At 46.6% G+C, this 13,825-nt stretch overlaps 30 non-coding genes across 30 annotated transcripts; all 30 read right to left on the bottom strand.

Moving 5' to 3' along the window:
- Nucleotides 1-286: 286 nt before the first annotated feature.
- LOC149376860 (5S ribosomal RNA) lies at nt 287-405 on the bottom strand. The gene has a single exon (XR_016295031.1). It is a non-coding gene; the product is annotated as a 5S ribosomal RNA (ribosomal RNA).
- A 333-nt stretch (nt 406-738) lies between these two features.
- Nucleotides 739-857, bottom strand: LOC149376859 (5S ribosomal RNA). The gene has a single exon (XR_016295320.1). It is a non-coding gene; the product is annotated as a 5S ribosomal RNA (ribosomal RNA).
- A 334-nt stretch (nt 858-1,191) lies between these two features.
- LOC149376858 (5S ribosomal RNA) lies at nt 1,192-1,310 on the bottom strand. The gene has a single exon (XR_016295030.1). It is a non-coding gene; the product is annotated as a 5S ribosomal RNA (ribosomal RNA).
- Nucleotides 1,311-1,644: 334 nt separating this feature from the next.
- LOC149376857 (5S ribosomal RNA) lies at nt 1,645-1,763 on the bottom strand. Its single transcript, XR_016295028.1, has one exon. It is a non-coding gene; the product is annotated as a 5S ribosomal RNA (ribosomal RNA).
- Nucleotides 1,764-2,097: 334 nt separating this feature from the next.
- LOC149376856 (5S ribosomal RNA) lies at nt 2,098-2,216 on the bottom strand. The gene has a single exon (XR_016295027.1). It is a non-coding gene; the product is annotated as a 5S ribosomal RNA (ribosomal RNA).
- A 334-nt stretch (nt 2,217-2,550) lies between these two features.
- On the bottom strand, nt 2,551-2,669 carry LOC149376855 (5S ribosomal RNA). The gene has a single exon (XR_016295216.1). It is a non-coding gene; the product is annotated as a 5S ribosomal RNA (ribosomal RNA).
- Nucleotides 2,670-3,003: 334 nt separating this feature from the next.
- On the bottom strand, nt 3,004-3,122 carry LOC149376854 (5S ribosomal RNA). The gene has a single exon (XR_016295026.1). It is a non-coding gene; the product is annotated as a 5S ribosomal RNA (ribosomal RNA).
- A 334-nt stretch (nt 3,123-3,456) lies between these two features.
- LOC149376853 (5S ribosomal RNA) lies at nt 3,457-3,575 on the bottom strand. The gene has a single exon (XR_016295025.1). It is a non-coding gene; the product is annotated as a 5S ribosomal RNA (ribosomal RNA).
- Nucleotides 3,576-3,909: 334 nt separating this feature from the next.
- On the bottom strand, nt 3,910-4,028 carry LOC149376852 (5S ribosomal RNA). The gene has a single exon (XR_016295024.1). It is a non-coding gene; the product is annotated as a 5S ribosomal RNA (ribosomal RNA).
- Nucleotides 4,029-4,362: 334 nt separating this feature from the next.
- LOC149376851 (5S ribosomal RNA) lies at nt 4,363-4,481 on the bottom strand. The gene has a single exon (XR_016295023.1). It is a non-coding gene; the product is annotated as a 5S ribosomal RNA (ribosomal RNA).
- A 334-nt stretch (nt 4,482-4,815) lies between these two features.
- LOC149376850 (5S ribosomal RNA) lies at nt 4,816-4,934 on the bottom strand. Its single transcript, XR_016295159.1, has one exon. It is a non-coding gene; the product is annotated as a 5S ribosomal RNA (ribosomal RNA).
- Nucleotides 4,935-5,268: 334 nt separating this feature from the next.
- On the bottom strand, nt 5,269-5,387 carry LOC149376849 (5S ribosomal RNA). Its single transcript, XR_016295022.1, has one exon. It is a non-coding gene; the product is annotated as a 5S ribosomal RNA (ribosomal RNA).
- Nucleotides 5,388-5,720: 333 nt separating this feature from the next.
- Nucleotides 5,721-5,839, bottom strand: LOC149376848 (5S ribosomal RNA). Its single transcript, XR_016295319.1, has one exon. It is a non-coding gene; the product is annotated as a 5S ribosomal RNA (ribosomal RNA).
- Nucleotides 5,840-6,173: 334 nt separating this feature from the next.
- On the bottom strand, nt 6,174-6,292 carry LOC149376847 (5S ribosomal RNA). Its single transcript, XR_016295021.1, has one exon. It is a non-coding gene; the product is annotated as a 5S ribosomal RNA (ribosomal RNA).
- Nucleotides 6,293-6,626: 334 nt separating this feature from the next.
- LOC149376846 (5S ribosomal RNA) lies at nt 6,627-6,745 on the bottom strand. Its single transcript, XR_016295020.1, has one exon. It is a non-coding gene; the product is annotated as a 5S ribosomal RNA (ribosomal RNA).
- Nucleotides 6,746-7,079: 334 nt separating this feature from the next.
- On the bottom strand, nt 7,080-7,198 carry LOC149376845 (5S ribosomal RNA). Its single transcript, XR_016294798.1, has one exon. It is a non-coding gene; the product is annotated as a 5S ribosomal RNA (ribosomal RNA).
- Nucleotides 7,199-7,532: 334 nt separating this feature from the next.
- LOC149376844 (5S ribosomal RNA) lies at nt 7,533-7,651 on the bottom strand. The gene has a single exon (XR_016295019.1). It is a non-coding gene; the product is annotated as a 5S ribosomal RNA (ribosomal RNA).
- Nucleotides 7,652-7,985: 334 nt separating this feature from the next.
- On the bottom strand, nt 7,986-8,104 carry LOC149376843 (5S ribosomal RNA). The gene has a single exon (XR_016294797.1). It is a non-coding gene; the product is annotated as a 5S ribosomal RNA (ribosomal RNA).
- A 334-nt stretch (nt 8,105-8,438) lies between these two features.
- On the bottom strand, nt 8,439-8,557 carry LOC149376842 (5S ribosomal RNA). The gene has a single exon (XR_016295017.1). It is a non-coding gene; the product is annotated as a 5S ribosomal RNA (ribosomal RNA).
- Nucleotides 8,558-8,891: 334 nt separating this feature from the next.
- Nucleotides 8,892-9,010, bottom strand: LOC149376841 (5S ribosomal RNA). The gene has a single exon (XR_016295016.1). It is a non-coding gene; the product is annotated as a 5S ribosomal RNA (ribosomal RNA).
- Nucleotides 9,011-9,344: 334 nt separating this feature from the next.
- On the bottom strand, nt 9,345-9,463 carry LOC149376840 (5S ribosomal RNA). Its single transcript, XR_016295112.1, has one exon. It is a non-coding gene; the product is annotated as a 5S ribosomal RNA (ribosomal RNA).
- A 334-nt stretch (nt 9,464-9,797) lies between these two features.
- Nucleotides 9,798-9,916, bottom strand: LOC149376839 (5S ribosomal RNA). The gene has a single exon (XR_016295265.1). It is a non-coding gene; the product is annotated as a 5S ribosomal RNA (ribosomal RNA).
- A 334-nt stretch (nt 9,917-10,250) lies between these two features.
- On the bottom strand, nt 10,251-10,369 carry LOC149376838 (5S ribosomal RNA). Its single transcript, XR_016294796.1, has one exon. It is a non-coding gene; the product is annotated as a 5S ribosomal RNA (ribosomal RNA).
- Nucleotides 10,370-10,703: 334 nt separating this feature from the next.
- LOC149376837 (5S ribosomal RNA) lies at nt 10,704-10,822 on the bottom strand. Its single transcript, XR_016295198.1, has one exon. It is a non-coding gene; the product is annotated as a 5S ribosomal RNA (ribosomal RNA).
- A 334-nt stretch (nt 10,823-11,156) lies between these two features.
- LOC149376836 (5S ribosomal RNA) lies at nt 11,157-11,275 on the bottom strand. Its single transcript, XR_016295316.1, has one exon. It is a non-coding gene; the product is annotated as a 5S ribosomal RNA (ribosomal RNA).
- A 334-nt stretch (nt 11,276-11,609) lies between these two features.
- Nucleotides 11,610-11,728, bottom strand: LOC149376835 (5S ribosomal RNA). Its single transcript, XR_016295015.1, has one exon. It is a non-coding gene; the product is annotated as a 5S ribosomal RNA (ribosomal RNA).
- Nucleotides 11,729-12,062: 334 nt separating this feature from the next.
- LOC149376834 (5S ribosomal RNA) lies at nt 12,063-12,181 on the bottom strand. Its single transcript, XR_016295111.1, has one exon. It is a non-coding gene; the product is annotated as a 5S ribosomal RNA (ribosomal RNA).
- Nucleotides 12,182-12,514: 333 nt separating this feature from the next.
- Nucleotides 12,515-12,633, bottom strand: LOC149376833 (5S ribosomal RNA). Its single transcript, XR_016294804.1, has one exon. It is a non-coding gene; the product is annotated as a 5S ribosomal RNA (ribosomal RNA).
- A 334-nt stretch (nt 12,634-12,967) lies between these two features.
- LOC149376832 (5S ribosomal RNA) lies at nt 12,968-13,086 on the bottom strand. Its single transcript, XR_016295197.1, has one exon. It is a non-coding gene; the product is annotated as a 5S ribosomal RNA (ribosomal RNA).
- Nucleotides 13,087-13,420: 334 nt separating this feature from the next.
- On the bottom strand, nt 13,421-13,539 carry LOC149376831 (5S ribosomal RNA). The gene has a single exon (XR_016295314.1). It is a non-coding gene; the product is annotated as a 5S ribosomal RNA (ribosomal RNA).
- Nucleotides 13,540-13,825: the final 286 nt, after the last annotated feature.

Here is a 13,825-nt window from a genome sequence, read left to right as displayed (position 1 = left end):
CAAAAGCCATAACTACGTCTTCGGTGCACCAAAAATCACATAAAATATATGAATTCCTAATAACTTTTCGCGATCTTCGCGTTGGGACGGTTTCGGAAGAGTGATCGGCGAAATTCCGACAAGGTGAACGGGGGAAGGGTAAAATCGTAAATTTCGCCCTCGGTCCGGAATTTCGACTTTCACCGGTGAATTGTAAGCGTAAACGGGCAGTTGAACAAGACTCGGAGCGATTTTTGGTGAAATTCCAACGTTTCGGCCTCCGACAAAAATAATTCGCAAAAAAAGAGGGATGCAACACGAGGACTTCCCAGGAGGTCACCCATCCTAGTACTACTCTCGCCCAAGCACGCTTAACTTCGGAGTTCTGATGGGATCCGGTGCATTAGTGCTGGTATGATCGCATCCGCAAGCATTAGCGCGCATTATCTATATAAGAATCAACGCCGCGACTCCCAAAAGCCATAACTACGTCTTCGGTGCACCAAAAATCACATAAAATATATGAATTCCTAATAACTTTTCGCGATCTTCGCGTTGGGACGGTTTCGGAAGAGTGATCGGCGAAATTCCGACAAGGTGAACGGGGGAAGGGTAAAATCGTAAATTTCGCCCTCGGTCCGGAATTTCGACTTTCACCGGTGAATTGTAAGCGTAAACGGGCATTTGAACAAGACTCGGAGCGATTTTTGGTGAAATTCCAACGTTTCGGCCTCCGACAAAAATAATTCGCAAAAAAGAGGGATGCAACACGAGGACTTCCCAGGAGGTCAACCATCCTAGTACTACTCTCGCCCAAGCAAGCTTAACTTCGGAGTTCTGATGGGATCCGGTGCATTAGTGCTGGTATGATCGCATCCGCAAGCATTAGCGCGCATTATCTATATAAGAATCAACGCCGCGACTCCCAAAAGCCATAACTACGTCTTCGGTGCACCAAAAATCACATAAAATATATGAATTCCTAATAACTTTTCGCGATCTTCGCGTTGGGACGGTTTCGGAAGAGTGATCGGCGAAATTCCGACAAGGTGAACGGGGGAAGGGTAAAATCGTAAATTTCGCCCTCGGTTCGGAATTTCGACTTTCACCGGTGAATTGTAAGCGTAAACGGGCATTTGAACAAGACTCGGAGCGATTTTTGGTGAAATTCCAACGTTTCGGCCTCCGACAAAAATAATTCGCAAAAAAAGAGGGATGCAACACGAGGACTTCCCAGGAGGTCACCCATCCTAGTACTACTCTCGCCCAAGCACGCTTAACTTCGGAGTTCTGATGGGATCCGGTGCATTAGTGCTGGTATGATCGCATCCGCAAGCATTAGCGCGCATTATCTATATAAGAATCAACGCCGCGACTCCCAAAAGCCATAACTACGTCTTCGGTGCACCAAAAATCACATAAAATATATGAATTCCTAATAACTTTTCGCGATCTTCGCGTTGGGATGGTTTCGGAAGAGTGATCGGCGAAATTCCGACAAGGTGAACGGGGGAAGGGTAAAATCATAAATTTCGCCCTCGGTCCGGAATTTCGACTTTCACCGGTGAATTGTATGCGTAAACGGGCATTTGAACAAGGCTCGGAGCGATTTTTGGTGAAATTCCATCGTTTCGGCCTCCGAAAAAAATAATTCGCAAAAAAAGAGGGATGCAACACGAGGACTTCCCAGGAGGTCACCCATCCTAGTACTACTCTCGCCCAAGCACGCTTAACTTCGGAGTTCTGATGGGATCCGGTGCATTAGTGCTGGTATGATCGCATCCGCAAGCATTAGCGCGCATTATCTATATAAGAATCAACGCCGCGACTCCCAAAAGTCATAACTACGTCTTCGGTGCACCAAAAATCACATAAAATATATGAATTCCTAATAACTTTTCGCGATCTTCGCGTTGGGACGGTTTCGGAAGAGTGATCGGCGAAATTCCGACAAGGTGAACGGGGGAAGGGTAAAATCGTAAATTTCGCCCTCGGTCCGGAATTTCGACTTTCACCGGTGAATTGTAAGCGTAAACGGGCAGTTGAACAAGACTCGGAGCGATTTTTGGTGAAATTCCAACGTTTCGGCCTCCGACAAAAATAATTCGCAAAAAAAGAGGGATGCAACACGAGGACTTCCCAGGAGGTCACCCATCCTAGTACTACTCTCGCCCAAGCACGCTTAACTTCGGAGTTCTGATGGGATCCGGTGCATTAGTGCTGGTATGATCGCATCCGCAAGCATTAGCGCGCATTATCTATATAAGAATCAACGCCGCGACTCCCAAAAGCCATAACTACGTCTTCGGTGCACCAAAAATCACATAAAATATATGAATTCCTAATAACTTTTCGCGATCTTCGCGTTGGGACGGTTTCGGAAGAGTGATCGGCGAAATTCCGACAAGGTGAACGGGGGAAGGGTAAAATCGTAAATTTCGCCCTCGGTCCGGAATTTCGACTTTCACCGGTGAATTGTAAGCGTAAACGGGCATTTGAACAAGACTCGGAGCGATTTTTGGTGAAATTCCAACGTTTCGGCCTCCGACAAAAATAATTCGCAAAAAAAGAGGGATGCAACACGAGGACTTCCCAGGAGGTCACCCATCCTAGTACTACTCTCGCCCAAGCAAGCTTAACTTCGGAGTTCTGATGGGATCCGGTGCATTAGTGCTGGTATGATCGCATCCGCAAGCATTAGCGCGCATTATATATATAAGAATCAACGCCGCGATTCCCAAAAGCCATAACTACGTCTTCGGTGCACCAAAAATCACATAAAATATATGAATTCCTAATAACTTTTCGCGATCTTCGCGTTGGGACGGTTTCGGAAGAGTGATCGGCGAAATTCCGACAAGGTGAACGGGGGAAGGGTAAAATCATAAATTTCGCCCTCGGTCTGGAATTTCGACTTTCACCGGTGAATTGTATGCGTAAACGGGCATTTGAACAAGGCTCGGAGCGATTTTTGGTGAAATTCCATCGTTTCGGCCTCCGAAAAAAATAATTCGCAAAAAAAGAGGGATGCAACACGAGGACTTCCCAGGAGGTCACCCATCCTAGTACTACTCTCGCCCAAGCACGCTTAACTTCGGAGTTCTGATGGGATCCGGTGCATTAGTGCTGGTATGATCGCATCCGCAAGCATTAGCGCGCATTATCTATATAAGAATCAACGCCGCGACTCCCAAAAGCCATAACTACGTCTTCGGTGCACCAAAAATCACATAAAATATATGAATTCCTAATAACTTTTCGCGATCTTCGCGTTGGGACGGTTTCGGAAGAGTGATCGGCGAAATTCCGACAAGGTGAACGGGGGAAGGGTAAAATCGTAAATTTCGCCCTCGGTCCGGAATTTCGACTTTCACCGGTGAATTGTAAGCGTAAACGGGCATTTGAACAAGACTCGGAGCGATTTTTGGTGAAATTCCAACGTTTCGGCCTCCGACAAAAATAATTCGCAAAAAAAGAGGGATGCAACACGAGGACTTCCCAGGAGGTCACCCATCCTAGTACTACTCTCGCCCAAGCACGCTTAACTTCGGAGTTCTGATGGGATCCGGTGCATTAGTGCTGGTATGATCGCATCCGCAAGCATTAGCGCGCATTATCTATATAAGAATCAACGCCGCGACTCCCAAAAGCCATAACTACGTCTTCGGTGCACCAAAAATCACATAAAATATATGAATTCCTAATAACTTTTCGCGATCTTCGCGTTGGGATGGTTTCGGAAGAGTGATCGGCGAAATTCCGACAAGGTGAACGGGGGAAGGGTAAAATCATAAATTTCGCCCTCGGTCCGGAATTTCGACTTTCACCGGTGAATTGTATGCGTAAACGGGCATTTGAACAAGGCTCGGAGCGATTTTTGGTGAAATTCCATCGTTTCGGCCTCCGAAAAAAATAATTCGCAAAAAAAGAGGGATGCAACACGAGGACTTCCCAGGAGGTCACCCATCCTAGTACTACTCTCGCCCAAGCACGCTTAACTTCGGAGTTCTGATGGGATCCGGTGCATTAGTGCTGGTATGATCGCATCCGCAAGCATTAGCGCGCATTATCTATATAAGAATCAACGCCGCGACTCCCAAAAGCCATAACTACGTCTTCGGTGCACCAAAAATCACATAAAATATATGAATTCCTAATAACTTTTCGCGATCTTCGCGTTGGGACGGTTTCGGAAGAGTGATCGGCGAAATTCCGACAAGGTGAACGGGGGAAGGGTAAAATCGTAAATTTCGCCCTCGGTCCGGAATTTCGACTTTCACCGGTGAATTGTAAGCGTAAACGGGCATTTGAACAAGACTCGGAGCGATTTTTGGTGAAATTCCAACGTTTCGGCCTCCGACAAAAATAATTCGCAAAAAAAGAGGGATGCAACACGAGGACTTCCCAGGAGGTCACCCATCCTAGTACTACTCTCGCCCAAGCACGCTTAACTTCGGAGTTCTGATGGGATCCGGTGCATTAGTGCTGGTATGATCGCATCCGCAAGCATTAGCGCGCATTATCTATATAAGAATCAACGCCGCGACTCCCAAAAGCCATAACTACGTCTTCGGTGCACCAAAAATCACATAAAATATATGAATTCCTAATAACTTTTCGCGATCTTCGCGTTGGGATGGTTTCGGAAGAGTGATCGGCGAAATTCCGACAAGGTGAACGGGGGAAGGGTAAAATCATAAATTTCGCCCTCGGTCCGGAATTTCGACTTTCACCGGTGAATTGTATGCGTAAACGGGCATTTGAACAAGGCTCGGAGCGATTTTTGGTGAAATTCCATCGTTTCGGCCTCCGAAAAAAATAATTCGCAAAAAAAGAGGGATGCAACACGAGGACTTCCCAGGAGGTCACCCATCCTAGTACTACTCTCGCCCAAGCACGCTTAACTTCGGAGTTCTGATGAGATCCGGTGCATTAGTGCTGGTATGATCGCATCCGCAAGCATTAGCGCGCATTATCTATATAAGAATCAACGCCGCGACTCCCAAAAGTCATAACTACGTCTTCGGTGCACCAAAAATCACATAAAATATATGAATTCCTAATAACTTTTCGCGATCTTCGCGTTGGGACGGTTTCGGAAGAGTGATCGGCGAAATTCCGACAAGGTGAACGGGGGAAGGGTAAAATCGTAAATTTCGCCCTCGGTCCGGAATTTCGACTTTCACCGGTGAATTGTAAGCGTAAACGGGCAGTTGAACAAGACTCGGAGCGATTTTTGGTGAAATTCCAACGTTTCGGCCTCCGACAAAAATAATTCGCAAAAAAAGAGGGATGCAACACGAGGACTTCCCAGGAGGTCACCCATCCTAGTACTACTCTCGCCCAAGCACGCTTAACTTCGGAGTTCTGATGGGATCCGGTGCATTAGTGCTGGTATGATCGCATCCGCAAGCATTAGCGCGCATTATCTATATAAGAATCAACGCCGCGACTCCCAAAAGCCATAACTACGTCTTCGGTGCACCAAAAATCACATAAAATATATGAATTCCTAATAACTTTTCGCGATCTTCGCGTTGGGACGGTTTCGGAAGAGTGATCGGCGAAATTCCGACAAGGTGAACGGGGGAAGGGTAAAATCGTAAATTTCGCCCTCGGTCCGGAATTTCGACTTTCACCGGTGAATTGTAAGCGTAAACGGGCATTTGAACAAGACTCGGAGCGATTTTTGGTGAAATTCCAACGTTTCGGCCTCCGACAAAAATAATTCGCAAAAAAGAGGGATGCAACACGAGGACTTCCCAGGAGGTCAACCATCCTAGTACTACTCTCGCCCAAGCAAGCTTAACTTCGGAGTTCTGATGGGATCCGGTGCATTAGTGCTGGTATGATCGCATCCGCAAGCATTAGCGCGCATTATCTATATAAGAATCAACGCCGCGACTCCCGAAAGCCATAACTACGTCTTCGGTGCACCAAAAATCACATAAAATATATGAATTCATAATAACTTTTCGCGATCTTCGCGTTGGGACGGTTTCGGAAGAGTGATCGGCGAAATTCCGACAAGGTGAACGGGGGAAGGGTAAAATCGTAAATTTCGCCCTCGGTCCTGAATTTCGACTTTCACCGGTGAATTGTATGCGTAAACGGGCATTTGAACAAGGCTCGGAGCGATTTTTGGTGAAATTCCATCGTTTCGGCCTCCGAAAAAAATAATTCGCAAAAAAAGAGGGATGCAACACGAGGACTTCCCAGGAGGTCACCCATCCTAGTACTACTCTCGCCCAAGCACGCTTAACTTCGGAGTTCTGATGGGATCCGGTGCATTAGTGCTGGTATGATCGCATCCGCAAGCATTAGCGCGCATTATCTATATAAGAATCAACGCCGCGACTCCCAAAAGCCATAACTACGTCTTCGGTGCACCAAAAATCACATAAAATATATGAATTCCTAATAACTTTTCGCGATCTTCGCGTTGGGACGGTTTCGGAAGAGTGATCGGCGAAATTCCGACAAGGTGAACGGGGGAAGGGTAAAATCGTAAATTTCGCCCTCGGTCCGGAATTTCGACTTTCACCGGTGAATTGTAAGCGTAAACGGGCATTTGAACAAGGCTCGGAGCGATTTTTGGTGAAATTCCATCGTTTCGGCCTCCGAAAAAAATAATTCGCAAAAAAAGAGGGATGCAACACGAGGACTTCCCAGGAGGTCACCCATCCTAGTACTACTCTCGCCCAAGCACGCTTAACTTCGGAGTTCTGATGGGATCCGGTGCATTAGTGCTGGTATGATCGCATCCGCAAGCATTAGCGCGCATTATCTATATAAGAATCAACGCCGCGACTCCCAAAAGCCATAACTACGTCTTCGGTGCACCAAAAATCACATAAAATATATGAATTCCTAATAACTTTTCGCGATCTTCGCGTTGGGACGGTTTCGGAAGAGTGATCGGCGAAATTCCGACAAGGTGAACGGGGGAAGGGTAAAATCGTAAATTTCGCCCTCGGTCCGGAATTTCGACTTTCACCGGTGAATTGTAAGCGTAAACGGGCATTTGAACAAGACTCGGAGCGATTTTTGGTGAAATTCCAACGTTTCGGCCTCCGACAAAAATAATTCGCAAAAAAAGAGGTTTGCAACACGAGGACTTCCCAGGAGGTCACCCATCCTAGTACTACTCTCGCCCAAGCACACTTAACTTCGGAGTTCTGATGGGATCCGGTGCATTAGTGCTGGTATGATCGCATCCGCAAGTATTAGCGCGCATTATCTATATAAGAATCAACGCCGCGACTCCCAAAAGCCATAACTACGTCTTCGGTGCACCAAAAATCACATAAAATATATGAATTTCTAATAACTTTTCGCGATCTTCGCGTTGGGACGGTTTCGGAAGAGTGATCGGCGAAATTCCGACAAGGTGAACGGGGGAAGGGTAAAATCGTAAATTTCGCCCTCGGTCCGGAATTTCGACTTTCACCGGTGAATTGTATGCGTAAACGGGCATTTGAACAAGGCTCGGAGCGATTTTTGGTGAAATTCCATCGTTTCGGCCTCCGAAAAAAATAATTCGCAAAAAAAGAGGGATGCAACACGAGGACTTCCCAGGAGGTCACCCATCCTAGTACTACTCTCGCCCAAGCACGCTTAACTTCGGAGTTCTGATGGGATCCGGTGCATTAGTGCTGGTATGATCGCATCCGCAAGCATTAGCGCGCATTATCTATATAAGAATCAACGCCGCGACTCCCAAAAGCCATAACTACGTCTTCGGTGCACCAAAAATCACATAAAATATATGAATTCCTAATAACTTTTCGCGATCTTCGCGTTGGGATGGTTTCGGAAGAGTGATCGGCGAAATTCCGACAAGGTGAACGGGGGAAGGGTAAAATCGTAAATTTCGCCCTCGGTCCGGAATTTCGACTTTCACCGGTGAATTGTAAGCGTAAACGGGCATTTGAACAAGACTCGGAGCGATTTTTGGTGAAATTCCAACGTTTCGGCCTCCGACAAAAATAATTCGCAAAAAAAGAGGTTTGCAACACGAGGACTTCCCAGGAGGTCACCCATCCTAGTACTACTCTCGCCCAAGCACACTTAACTTCGGAGTTCTGATGGGATCCGGTGCATTAGTGCTGGTATGATCGCATCCGCAAGCATTAGCGCGCATTATCTATATAAGAATCAACGCCGCGACTCCCAAAAGCCATAACTACGTCTTCGGTGCACCAAAAATCACATAAAATATATGAATTCCTAATAACTTTTCGCGATCTTCGCGTTGGGACGGTTTCGGAAGAGTGATCGGCGAAATCCCGACAAGGTGAACGGGGGAAGGGTAAAATCGTAAATTTCGCCCTCGGTCCGGAATTTCGACTTTCACCGGTGAATTGTAAGCGTAAACGGGCATTTGAACAAGGCTCGGAGCGATTTTTGGTGAAATTCCATCGTTTCGGCCTCCGAAAAAAATAATTCGCAAAAAAAGAGGGATGCAACACGAGGACTTCCCAGGAGGTCACCCATCCTAGTACTACTCTCGCCCAAGCACGCTTAACTTCGGAGTTCTGATGGGATCCGGTGCATTAGTGCTGGTATGATCGCATCCGCAAGCATTAGCGCGCATTATCTATATAAGAATCAACGCCGCGTCTCCCAAAAGCCATAACTACGTCTTCGGTGCACCAAAAATCACATAAAATATATGAATTCCTAATAACTTTTCGCGATCTTCGCGTTGGGACGGTTTCGGAAGAGTGATCGGCGAAATTCCGACAAGGTGAACGGGGGAAGGGTAAAATCGTAAATTTCGCCCTCGGTCCGGAATTTCGACTTTCACCGGTGAATTGTAAGCGTAAACGGGCATTTGAACAAGGCTCGGAGCGATTTTTGGTGAAATTCCATCGTTTCGGCCTCCGAAAAAAATAATTCGCAAAAAAAGAGGGATGCAACACGAGGACTTCCCAGGAGGTCACCCATCCTAGTACTACTCTCGCCCAAGCACGCTTAACTTCGGAGTTCTGATGGGATCCGGTGCATTAGTGCTGGTATGATCGCATCCGCAAGCATTAGCGCGCATTATCTATATAAGAATCAACGCCGCGTCTCCCAAAAGCCATAACTACGTCTTCGGTGCACCAAAAATCACATAAAATATATGAATTCCTAATAACTTTTCGCGATCTTCGCGTTGGGACGGTTTCGGAAGAGTGATCGGCGAAATTCCGACAAGGTGAACGGGGGAAGGGTAAAATCGTAAATTTCGCCCTCGGTCCGGAATTTCGACTTTCACCGGTGAATTGTATGCGTAAACGAGCATTTGAACAAGGCTCGGAGCGATTTTTGGTGAAATTCCATCGTTTCGGCCTCCGAAAAAAATAATTCGCAAAAAAAGAGGGATGCAACACGAGGACTTCCCAGGAGGTCACCCATCCTAGTACTACTCTCGCCCAAGCACACTTAACTTCGGAGTTCTGATGGGATCCGGTGCATTAGTGCTGGTATGATCGCATCCGCAAGCATTAGCGCGCATTATCTATATAAGAATCAACGCCGCGACTCCCAAAAGCCATAACTACGTCTTCGGTGCACCAAAAATCACATAAAATATATGAATTCCTAATAACTTTTCGCGATCTTCGCGTTGGGACGGTTTCGGAAGAGTGATCGGCGAAATTCCGACAAGGTGAACGGGGGAAGGGTAAAATCGTAAATTTCGCCCTCGGTCCGAAATTTCGACTTTCACCGGTGAATTGTATGCGTAAACGGGCATTTGAACAAGGCTCGGAGCGATTTTTGGTGAAATTCCATCGTTTCGGCCTCCGAAAAAAATAATTCGCAAAAAAAGAGAGATGCAACACGAGGACTTCCCAGGAGGTCACCCATCCTAGTACTACTCTCGCCCAAGCACGCTTAACTTCGGAGTTCTGATGGGATCCGATGCATTAGTGCTGGTATGATCGCATCCGCAAGCATTAGCGCGCATTATCTATATAAGAATCAACGCCGCGACTCCCAAAAGCCATAACTACGTCTTCGGTGCACCAAAAATCACATAAAATATATGAATTCCTAATAACTTTTCGCGATCTTTGCGTTGGGACGGTTTCGGAAGAGTGATCGTCGAAATTCCGACAAGGTGAACGGGGGAAGGGTAAAATCGTAAATTTCGCCCTCGGTCCGGAATTTCGACTTTCACCGGTGAATTGTAAGCGTAAACGGGCATTTGAACAAGACTCGGAGCGATTTTTGGTGAAATTCCAACGTTTCGGCATCCGACAAAAATAATTCGCAAAAAAAGAGGTTTGCAACACGAGGACTTCCCAGGAGGTCACCCATCCTAGTACTACTCTCGCCCAAGCACACTTAACTTCGGAGTTCTGATGGGATCCGGTGCATTAGTGCTGGTATGATCGCATCCGCAAGCATTAGCGCGCATTATCTATATAAGAATCAACGCCGCGACTCCCAAAAGCCATAACTACGTCTTCGGTGCACCAAAAATCACATAAAATATATGAATTCCTAATAACTTTTCGCGATCTTCGCGTTGGGACGGTTTCGGAAGAGTGATCGGCGAAATTCCGACAAGGTGAACGGGGGAAGGGTAAAATCGTAAATTTCGCCCTCGGTCCGGAATTTCGACTTTCACCGGTGAATTGTATGCGTAAACGGGCATTTGAACAAGGCTCGGAGCGATTTTTGGTGAAATTCCATCGTTTCGGCCTCCGAAAAAAATAATTCGCAAAAAAAGAGGGATGCAACACGAGGACTTCCCAGGAGGTCACCCATCCTAGTACTACTCTCGCCCAAGCACGCTTAACTTCGGAGTTCTGATGGGATCCGATGCATTAGTGCTGGTATGATCGCATCCGCAAGCATTAGCGCGCATTATCTATATAAGAATCAACGCCGCGACTCCCAAAAGCCATAACTACGTCTTCGGTGCACCAAAAATCACATAAAATATATGAATTCCTAATAACTTTTCGCGATCTTTGCGTTGGGACGGTTTCGGAAGAGTGATCGTCGAAATTCCGACAAGGTGAACGGGGGAAGGGTAAAATCGTAAATTTCGCCCTCGGTCCGGAATTTCGACTTTCACCGGTGAATTGTAAGCGTAAACGGGCATTTGAACAAGACTCGGAGCGATTTTTGGTGAAATTCCATCGTTTCGGCCTCCGAAAAAAATAATTCGCAAAAAAAGAGGGATGCAACACGAGGACTTCCCAGGAGGTCACCCATCCTATTACTACTCTCGCCCAAGCACGCTTAACTTCGGAGTTCTGATGGGATCCGGTGCATTAGTACTGGTATGATCGCATCCGCAAGCATTAGCGCGCATTATCTATATAAGAATCAACGACGCGACTCCCAAAAGCCATAACTACGTCTTCGGTGCACCAAAAATCACATAAAATATATGAATTCCTAATAACTTTTCGCGATCTTCGCGTTGGGACGGTTTCGGAAGAGTGATCGGCGAAATTCCGACAAGGTGAACGGGGGAAGGGTAAAATCGTAAATTTCGCCCTCGGTCCGGAATTTCGACTTTCACCGGTGAATTGTAAACGTAAACGGGCATTTGAACAAGGCTCGGAGCGATTTTTGGTGAAATTCCATCGTTTCGGCCTCCGAAAAAAATAATTCGCAAAAAAAGAGGGATGCAACACGAGGACTTCCCAGGAGGTCACCCATCCTAGTACTACTCTCGCCCAAGCACGCTTAACTTCGGAGTTCTGATGGGATCCGGTGCATTAGTGCTGGTATGATCGCATCCGCAAGCATTAGCGCGCATTATCTATATAAGAATCAACGCCGCGTCTCCCAAAAGCCATAACTACGTCTTCGGTGCACCAAAAATCACATAAAATATATGAATTCCTAATAACTTTTCGCGATCTTCGCGTTGGGACGGTTTCGGAAGAGTGATCGGCGAAATTCCGACAAGGTGAACGGGGGAAGGGTAAAATCGTAAATTTCGCCCTCGGTCCGGAATTTCGACTTTCACCGGTGAATTGTATGCGTAAACGAGCATTTGAACAAGGCTCGGAGCGATTTTTGGTGAAATTCCATCGTTTCGGCCTCCGAAAAAAATAATTCGCAAAAAAAGAGGGATGCAACACGAGGACTTCCCAGGAGGTCACCCATCCTAGTACTACTCTCGCCCAAGCACACTTAACTTCGGAGTTCTGATGGGATCCGGTGCATTAGTGCTGGTATGATCGCATCCGCAAGCATTAGCGCGCATTATCTATATAAGAATCAACGCCGCGACTCCCAAAAGCCATAACTACGTCTTCGGTGCACCAAAAATCACATAAAATATATGAATTCCTAATAACTTTTCGCGATCTTCGCGTTGGGACGGTTTCGGAAGAGTGATCGGCGAAATTCCGACAAGGTGAACGGGGGAAGGGTAAAATCGTAAATTTCGCCCTCGGTCCGGAATTTCGACTTTCACCGGTGAATTGTAAGCGTAAACGGGCATTTGAACAAGACTCGGAGCATTTTTGGTGAAATTCCAACGTTTCGGCCTCCGACAAAAATAATTCGCAAAAAAAGAGGTTTGCAACACGAGGACTTCTCAGGAGGTCACCCATCCTAGTACTACTCTCGCCCAAGCACACTTAACTTCGGAGTTCTGATGGGATCCGGTGCATTAGTGCTGGTATGATCGCATCCGCAAGCATTAGCGCGCATTATCTATATAAGAATCAACGCCGCGACTCCCAAAAGCCATAACTACGTCTTCGGTGCACCAAAAATCACATAAAATATATGAATTCCTAATAACTTTTCGCGATCTTCGCGTTGGGACGGTTTCGGAAGAGTGATCGGCGAAATTCCGACAAGGTGAACGGGGGAAGGGTAAAATCGTAAATTTCGCCCTCGGTCCGGAATTTCGACTTTCACCGGTGAATTGTATGCGTAAACGGGCATTTGAACAAGGCTCGGAGCGATTTTTGGTGAAATTCCATCGTTTCGGCCTCCGAAAAAAATAATTCGCAAAAAAAGAGGGATGCAACACGAGGACTTCCCAGGAGGTCACCCATCCTAGTACTACTCTCGCCCAAGCACGCTTAACTTCGGAGTTCTGATGGGATCCGATGCATTAGTGCTGGTATGATCGCATCCGCAAGCATTAGCGCGCATTATCTATATAAGAATCAACGCCGCGACTCCCAAAAGCCATAACTACGTCTTCGGTGCACCAAAAATCACATAAAATATATGAATTCCTAATAACTTTTCGCGATCTTTGCGTTGGGACGGTTTCGGAAGAGTGATCGTCGAAATTCCGACAAGGTGAACGGGGGAAGGGTAAAATCGTAAATTTCGCCCTCGGTCCGGAATTTCGACTTTCACCGGTGAATTGTAAGCGTAAACGGGCATTTGAACAAGACTCGGAGCGATTTTTGGTGAAATTCCATCGTTTCGGCCTCCGAAAAAAATAATTCGCAAAAAAAGAGGGATGCAACACGAGGACTTCCCAGGAGGTCACCCATCCTATTACTACTCTCGCCCAAGCACGCTTAACTTCGGAGTTCTGATGGGATCCGGTGCATTAGTACTGGTATGATCGCATCCGCAAGCATTAGCGCGCATTATCTATATAAGAATCAACGACGCGACTCCCAAAAGCCATAACTACGTCTTCGGTGCACCAAAAATCACATAAAATATATGAATTCCTAATAACTTTTCGCGATCTTCGCGTTGGGACGGTTTCGGAAGAGTGATCGGCGAAATTCCGACAAGGTGAACGGGGGAAGGGTAAAATCGTAAATTTCGCCCTCGGTCCGGAATTTCGACTTTCACCGGTGAATTGTAAGCGTAAACGGGCATTTGAACAAGGCTCGGAGCGATTTTTGGT

This window comes from Urtica dioica, unplaced genomic scaffold (genome assembly GCF_054948205.1).
Source record: "Urtica dioica subsp. dioica isolate 48M unplaced genomic scaffold, U.dioica_male_clone48M_v1_H2 Urtica_dioica_male_H2_contig_17, whole genome shotgun sequence".
Lineage (NCBI taxonomy): Eukaryota > Viridiplantae > Streptophyta > Magnoliopsida > Rosales > Urticaceae > Urtica > Urtica dioica.
This window is presented reverse-complemented; position numbering and strand designations above follow the sequence as displayed.